This window comes from Chenopodium album, chromosome 1 (genome assembly GCF_948465745.1).
Source record: "Chenopodium album chromosome 1, dcCheAlbu1.1, whole genome shotgun sequence".
NCBI lineage: Eukaryota > Viridiplantae > Streptophyta > Magnoliopsida > Caryophyllales > Amaranthaceae > Chenopodium > Chenopodium album.
Window position 1 is genome coordinate 77,005,411 of NC_137834.1, and position 7,223 is coordinate 77,012,633.

At 36.7% G+C, this 7,223-nt stretch overlaps 1 non-coding gene across 1 annotated transcript; it reads left to right on the top strand.

The window, feature by feature from the left end:
- The first annotated feature begins 366 nt into the window (after nucleotides 1–366).
- On the top strand, nucleotides 367–472 carry LOC145565063 (small nucleolar RNA R71). The gene has a single exon (XR_014094958.1). It is a non-coding gene; the product is annotated as a small nucleolar RNA R71 (small nucleolar RNA).
- The last annotated feature ends 6,751 nt before the right edge of the window (nucleotides 473–7,223 follow it).

The following is a 7,223-nucleotide window of genomic DNA, read 5'->3' on the forward strand; positions in this document are numbered from 1 at the left end:
CAAGCAACCACTATGCATGTTATTTGAAGAAGGAGGGGGTTGAGAGTTAGAAAAGCTTGAGAAGAAAATGAGCCTTCTAACTTGGCCTTGATCGCGGTCATTTCTTTCTCCAAGTTTGTCATTTGTGAGGATAAGTTGTTGATCGCATTTAGATGGTCTATAGAGTACACCAAAGAGCCACTCTTGCTAGTTGAATCCCTTTCACCATCTTGCCAATCTCTATAGTACTTAACCACGTCCTCTATAATGTCCACCACTTCCTCTTCCGTCCGATTCATTATGGGACCTCCGGCACCCCCATCAAGGCATGATTTGCCTTGAGGACTTAGGCCACCATAGAAAATTTGAATGACTTGATAGGTTGGAATTCCGTGGTGGGGACATTCCCTTTGGTACTCTTTATACCTCTCCCATGCTTCGTAGAGGCTTTCATTAGGTTTTTGCTTGAACCCTTGAATCAAAGCTCTAGCCTCCGCCGTTTTCTTTTGTGGGTAGAATCGGGACAAGAATTCCTTGGTGACTTCGTCCCATGTTCGAAGGAAATTTGGCTTTACCTCCTTATCCAACCACTCCAAGGCTCGGCCTATGAGAGAAAATGGAAACAACTTTAGCCGGATGAATTCTTCAGAAACTCCGTTCACTTTGATAGTGTTGCAATACTTTTCGAAGTCCTTGAGATGGTTCAACGGACTCTCATTCTTAGCTCCGCTATATTGTCTCCTTTCGATCAATGCGATCATAACCGGCCTAATTTCGAAGTCATTCGCCGGTGTTGTAGGTGGAGCAATTCCACTCTCAAACTTGTACGCACCGGGAATTCCCAATTCTTTCAAAGCAACTCTTGGTTGATCTCCCATGCCTAGTTCCTCTTCAAATCCTTCTTCGCTTGAAGAACTAAATTCAAAGGATCGACTAGCAATTCTTCTCCTTGAAAGAGTCCTTTCGATTTCCGGGTCAAAAGGCACAATGGATCAATCACGAGCTCTATGCATGAAAAACTTCAATGAAAATATTAGTAGCACGGCTACAAATGTAGCCTTAAGAAACAAAATCTTTTTGTATTTTTTTTAATTAAAATGAAATAGACTCAACAACTAAAGCTAAGCACCAATTTCACTCCCCGGCAACGACGCCATTTTGATAGAGGAATAAACTAGTCGTTAATTGCCTATCCCAAAATCAAACACTATTTATAAAATCCTAAATCAACCTAAAACAAGTATAGGTAAGTATATGGTCGAACCCAAAGGAGTTAGTTGGTGTTATCTTTAGCCTAAATCAAGCTATTTCGGAGATTGAAGTGAGAAAATGGTTGGTGTTATGATAGCAAAATTAGACTAATCAAGTAATTCAATAAGCTAAATGCAAGGGATATTGGTTCCACATGCTAATTCAATAATCGTGCTAATCGACAATTTCTTCGTTTGATTCAAGCTTTGCAAAGGACAAACAATAGTAGCAATCAAGAGAGTTCAAGAGCTATCTCCTAGAGGCCAAACTATGGGTCACTATGAATGGCTAATCAAGGAAATTCACAATCAAACTCAATCAATTAAAGCAATTCTCAAATTGATGGGTCATGTCATTAAGAAATGCAATGCAATCTAGATTAATCTTATAGGTTGATCATTCCTAATCTAATTAATCACATGCAAAACTATGTCAACCAATTTAATTGCAACAATTCAATCAATCAAACATCATCAACTAGCACAAATTATCAATCAAGCATGCTTCCCCTTCTCCCTAGCAACTAATCTACTCACTAATCATGGTGTAACTCAAGAACAAATCACTAGAATTAGCATTGATTATCATTCTAAATCAAAATCAAGAGAAAGCAATATGAACTACAATATCCAATTCAAATCCAAGCAATACAAACAATCAAAGATGAAACTAAATCAATCAAGTAAGAGATGAACTAGAAGAAGAAAATCTTACTAACATTAATGATTGAAAATGAAGAAATCCAAGCTCAATTGATCCAATGTTGAAATACAAATCCAATACCAAGAACTTATCTCTAACTTCTCTCTCTAAAATTAAGCTAATGAAAATTATCTAAAAGTTATCTTCAAAAAGGAATTACAAGTGTATTTATAGGCAAAGAAGAAAAACGGGATTCCCGCGCCCTCTCCAATAAACCCCGCGCCCGCGGAAAAATGGGTACGGAACCCATTAAAAACTCCGCGGGCTTTCGGGGCAACACCCGCGCCCGCGGGTCTTCTAGCCCGCGCCCGCGACAAAAGTGCGGCGAATTCCCTGCTCCCAAAGGGTGATCAGAGGGCCGCGGTCTCTCTGGTACGAGCGGGCTCTCCAAACTACCCGCGCCCGCAGCAAGCCCGCGGCCAGACCGCGGAGAGTTCCTGGTCAAAATCTGCCAATTTGGTGCATAAGAGCCCACGCCCGCGGCCTTCAGTACCCGCGCCCGCGGTAGACTGGCAGGGCTTGATGCCCTCTCCATGCCCTCTCCAAGCCGATTATTTCCTCCTTGCTTAGTCAATATAGCCCATCTTGATTCCCTTGCAGAGACAAATCCTAGGTACCTACAAAAATAAACAACGAAAAGGAATAAAAGGGAAAAAGAACCAAATAAAAGGAAAACACGAAGAAAACACGAAAAACACAAGGAAAGAAAGAAAGAAAGGAATTAAAGGAAAAAGGACCAAAAATAAGATAAGAAAGCATAAAAAGGAAGATGAAATCATCCTAAAAGACTACCCTATGAGTGCCATAAATTACGCTCATCACCTTTGCATACCTAATCTTGAATCTTGACTCATAATTCTCAAACACGATACCAAACCAACTAGGGAGGACAAAGGCATCTTTTCAGGGTGGTAATTTTTCATTTCTAAATTTTTTCTTTCTTTTTAGTTCTTTGGGTTTACATTTGCCTTCTTGCTAACCATTTGAGCCTTTTCCCTTCTTTTCAAGCCACATCTTTAGTTCTTGAGCCTTTTGTTTCATTTTCGTTTCCATTCTTGGTTTTTGTGAAGCAATTGATCATTATTGTTGGAGTTTGTGGTGAAGAAGTTTAGGTATTTGGTTCTCTTGAAAGCAAGTTTATATCGCGATATTTGTGTGAATAATGGTAAGTGAATAAATTAAAAGCTGTCCAAAGTAAAACAAAAGGCAAGGACAATGCAATTGCAAATTTGTAAAAGCCGTCCCAAGTTAAATAGGCATGGGCAATTGCTTTGAAAGAATTGAAAATACAAAAATTACAAAAAAAAAAAAAAAAAAGACAAGGAGAAATAGTAGTAAAAATGAGAAAATCCAAAAAAAATTTGATGTAATTTCTTTTCCTTTTCAAGCATTGAGGACAATGCTTCCTTTTAGCTTGGGGGAGAAGCGTTTATGCTTTTTGTATATATGCTTGTGTATATAGCTTTGAATAAGCTTAGGGGTGTTAGTTTGTTTTTGTTTGGTGACTTCTCGGTTTTGGTGTCGAGGTTTGGCCAATCTTTGCTTCATAACCTAGGTGTACCACCAAATTTTAAAAATTTTAGCCTACCCCTAACCTTTTGCCCTTACGTTACAACCTTTGGGAAAGTCCTTTCGACCTAGTAGTTGAGTCATATACCGAGGGAGGGCATTATGAATTAAAGCCTAAGGACAAGGGATGCAAGGTCAAGATGTCGAGAAATCCTCAAATTCTACTCTTTTTCTGGTTCCTTCGAGGAACCATATAGGCGCTTACTAAGGGAAGATTTGAAACCATATGGAGAACGCGGCTAGATTGGTTGGGATGAAAGTGGATTGCGCCTCATTAGTTCTATACACTTACCATACCTTATGTTTCAATAAACCGTGAATATCTTGAAGCATGCATACCCATTTCATATAGAAAAGTGTTCATGCATTTGCAATTGACCGTTTGTGAAAGTCCTTGTCAAGAGCTATTTGTTTGAATTTTTGTTTTACTTTCTTTTCTTTTTAAATGATTTTGCCTCATTTTATTTCAAAGAGTTGTGGGTTAAACTCTTAGGAAACCCTTACGAGACCTCACTCGTCCTCATAGGCGACTTTGGGGTTTAAAGGGCTTGTTGTAGCTAAAAACAACCGTGATTCCTATGTTAGTGAGTCTTAGTGTATATTCTTCTTCTCTCCTTTTCTTTTCTAAATAAACCCTCCTTATTCCTTTTAGCTTTTGTTTTGCTCGTGACGAGCAAAAGTCTAGCTTGGGGGAATTTGATGAGTGTCATTTATGGCACTCATAGGGTAGTGTTTTAGGATGTTTTCACTTTATTTTTCATGCTTTTCTTTTATCATTTTGGTCATTTCTCCTTTAGTTTCTCTATTTCTTCTTTTTTTGTGTTTTACTTTCCCTTATGTAGTTTTATTTATGTTTCTCTTTTATATTGCTCTTTTTCTCTTCTATTTTCTCTCTTAGGATTCTTTTGTAGGTGCTTTAGGACTTAGCTTCGCAAAGGAATCAAGAGGAGAAAGAAGAGCTAAGCAAAGGAGATTCAAGCCTCTTGGAGAGGGCTAGGAGAGGGCTCGGAGAGGGCGCTCTGCTTCTTCTCTTTGCCGCGGACGCGGATCCTGAGGGCCGCAAGCTCGGGTTAAGTGTATCACTTTGGTGATTTTGGGCAGGAACTCTCCGCGCCCTAGCTGCGGTCTAGCCGCGGGCGCGGAGAATCTAGAGAGACCGCTCCAGATAGAGAGACTGCGGCCCCCCTGTCTTCACTTGGAACAGGGAAATTGTCGTGCCCTGAGCCACGGGAGCGGGCTACAGTACCCGCGGACGCGGGTCTTGCCCAGATTGCTCGCGGAGTTAGTTATGGGTTCCGTACCCATTTCTCCGCGCCCGCGGGATCTTCTTGGAGAAGGCGCGGCCGATCAGTTTTTCTTATTTGTCTATAAATACTCTTGTAAATCTTTTTGAAAGCTAAATTTTAGATAATATTTCATTTGCTTTGTATTTAGAGAGAGAAACTAGAGAGAAAGTAGAGATTGTAATTCTTGGATTTGATTTGTAATTCAACATTGCTTCTTCAATCAAGTTTGGATTTCTTCTTCATATCAATGAATAAAGTTTGTGAGATTTCTTTCCTTTGAATTTACTTCAATTGCAATTTTATTTAATGCTTGAATGTGTGGTTTGGATTTTGATTTAGTTTTGAGAATTTGTTGATTGATTGTTTTTCCTTTTGATTTAGCTTGAAATGAATATGTTTGTGATTGAATTTGTTTTGTCTTCTAGCTTCACCATGATTAGTGAGTAGATTAGTTGCTAGGGAGAAGGGGAAGCATGCTTGATTGATGATTTTTTCTAGTTGGTGATCATTGATTGATTGAATTGTTGCAATTAAATTTGTTGACATAGTTGTGCATGTGATTAATTAGACTAGGAGTGATCAACCTATAAGATTAATCTAGATTGCAATGCAAATTTGAATGACATGAACCCTTGATTTGAGAATTGCTTTAATTGATTGAATTTGATTGTGATTCTCCTTGTTAGTCATTCATAGTGAACCCTAGCTTGGTTTATAGGAGATAACCTTTGAATTCCTTTGATTGCAACTATTGTTTGTCCCTTGCAAAGTTTGAATCAATTGAGTGATCGATTAATTAGCATAATTGTTGAGCTTGCATGCGAAACCTATATCCCTAGTGTTTAGCATATTGATTGAATTCTTTGATTTGTCTTGATACTTGTTATTCTAGTTACCAAACTCAACCATTGATATTCTTCGATTTAGCTTAACATTAGACTATAGCATAGTTCCTATTCATTCCTTTGGGTTCGACCCTTGACTTACCGCGTACTTGTATAAGGTTTGTTAAGTGTTTATAAATTTAGTTTAACCAATGGAGAATTAGATGACGACCTAGTTTACCCCTTGTCACATATCACATCCTAGTGCAGTTTTTTCCCTCCAAAACCCTCCTTTCCTTCTTCTTCTTTTTTTTTTTTTTTTTTTTTTTTTTTTTTTTTGTGAACATTTGATACAATCAATCATCAATACCTAAATACTAAAACAGACACCGAGAGTGACGCATGTCACATCCTGGTGCTTTTTTTCCCTCCAAAATCCTCCTCTCCTTTTTAACTTTTTTTTATGAATATTTGATACAATTATAATAATATCATTCAAAATCTTTTATATTATCTTATGAAAAATATATTCGGTTTTAATTGGTGTTTATTATTCTTCCATAAACATTTACCTAAAATATTATTCAACTCCTTTTTAATTATTTGATAAACGAAGTAATATTATATTTTGCCAAAAAATGTAGTTTTGATAAAATTTATTTATATTATTGATAGTAAAAAACATTATTACTTTAAACTTTAAAGCATCACTTTTATTTGTTAATATAATTGTTTTAATTTTTTACAAAAAAAAAAAAAAAAAAAAAAAAAAAAAAAAAAAGACTTGTATGCACAGTGACTAGGCTAGTATCTTGTTAAAATAGTGACATTTCGGAAAATAAAGCGTTGCTTTTTGGAATTTATTTATTTACTATTATTGATTTTTGAACTTTGTTATTTGATTGTCTTGTGCCAATTCCATTTTAAGAGTTTGGTTAATGGATAATTTGACATTGTCTATTTCTTATTGTACGCAATTCCAAGTAAGAGGAGAGAGAAACCATAACTTAGAGAGAGAAATCATAGAGGATTCCACTTGAATTCCAGCAGGGCAGTCCCGTTAAATTTTGGGGCCCTATTCTAAACAATAAAATGGGGCCCTAATGGAAAAAAATTATAATACTTAAATATTGTATAAAAATTATAATATATAAAATGGGGCCCAACAAGTAAGGTTATCGACAACTTGACTAGGGAATAAACGCGTCGTCAATTGTCTATCCCTAGATCAAATACAATTTATACAACCTAAACAAACCTAATACGAGTATAAGGCAAGCATAGGGGTCGAACCACAGGGAACGAATAAACACCACCAAATGTTATCAACAATTAAGCTAGTCCAGAATAGGAGATAAATAAACTAAAGTCTAAAGATGCTAAAACAAGAAATAAAACATTAAGGGAAATGGTTTAGGTATAGCATTCACTTGAACATAAACAAACACTACAAGAAAAAATGTCTTTTCGTAGCGATTATTTCGTAGTGATTATACATTCGCTACAATATGCAAATCTGTTTGTGAATTAATTAAGGAAGTCGTATCATTTTACAATTGCCATGGTTTTCCCATATAAAATCGATACGGAAAACATAATAATACATATCCAC